The 1211-nt window shown below is 43.8% G+C and overlaps 1 non-coding gene across 1 annotated transcript; it reads left to right on the top strand.

Annotated features, from left to right (window-relative positions):
• Nucleotides 1–240: 240 nt before the first annotated feature.
• Nucleotides 241–312, top strand: trnag-ucc (transfer RNA glycine (anticodon UCC)). The gene has a single exon. It is a non-coding gene; the product is annotated as a tRNA-Gly (tRNA).
• The last annotated feature ends 899 nt before the right edge of the window (nt 313–1211 follow it).

Here is a 1211-nt window from a genome sequence, read left to right as displayed (position 1 = left end):
TAGTTAAGAGTTACATTGATTGTTTACGTGGTTTGTTTAGCTAAGAATGATATATCTTGCACCTGTTTTGTAGTAAGAGCAGCGACTGTTTGTTAGTGAATTTAGCAAGTTACTTAGCACACTCAACACGCCCTGTCTGTAATCAGAAGCTTTACACTGTAGGCTGTGATTATTCGCATGTATCTAGTCAGATGAATGATCTGAAATGCATCAAAAGTCATGGAATGAGAGACTTTCTGGGCGTTGGTGGTATAGTGGTGAGCATAGCTGCCTTCCAAGCAGTTGACCCGGGTTCGATTCCCGGCCAACGCAACGTTTTCTTTCTAGGCTTCCGCCATCACACTTGTGATGCTTCGGGGGAGTTCGACACCATTCAAGCTATTGCGACCCTACTAAGCCTGCACTTACCGCTGTTTTCACTAACACACTTCTGGTGAACCGTTGCGAACCGTTGACGAATAAATGGCCTTACACTAGTATCCCACAGCACCAGCTTCGTCTGTAGAAAAACAAAGGTTCCTCTCCCTGCTGCAGGATACCCACATCACACTTGACTCGCAGACCTTTACTGCGCCCTCTTGCTTGACGTGGGCCGTGCTCCCAGTAGCGCTGTAACATACATGTGCACTTGCGTGCAAAAGTATTCGGTATTACATTTATTTGACGTGTTCATTGCTTGAATATACTTTAAAAGCTAATACACTCCTCTCCATGCTCACCAACAACAATGTTGGCGACGATGACGGCTAAAGTAAAGTGAAATAGAAATGCCACTTCCATTCACTCCAATTACTATTGTTGTTATTATTACAAGGGAAAACTATGACCCTTGTTCATCAGTGTCTTGGGCGGACAGTTATGTCATTTAACAACATCCAAGATACCCGAGCCATCGGTCAGTCAGCACCGCTAGATGGCGGCAGTCAGACACTCATGCAATGTTTGAAGGAGAAAGTGTTCAAATAGAGGAGCGCACAACTCTCTACGTGGCACCGATGTTAACTAGTTTTCACAGAAACCTGTGCTATGTGGCTCGTTGGTCTAGGGGTATGATTCAAAGGGTTCAAATCCCGGACGAGCCCTTTGTTTTAGTCTTCTCTCATTCATTTTCATTTTGACAGGGTACTTTTGCCAACATGAAAAACATTTCCTTCATGTATCATGACTTCATTATGGTAATATCTCATTTCGTATGTTTCCAAATAGGCCTC

This window comes from Amia ocellicauda, chromosome 19, assembly GCF_036373705.1.
Source record: "Amia ocellicauda isolate fAmiCal2 chromosome 19, fAmiCal2.hap1, whole genome shotgun sequence".
NCBI lineage: Eukaryota > Metazoa > Chordata > Actinopteri > Amiiformes > Amiidae > Amia > Amia ocellicauda.
Note: the sequence above shows the minus strand (reverse complement) of the source record. Positions and strands in the feature narration are given on the sequence as shown.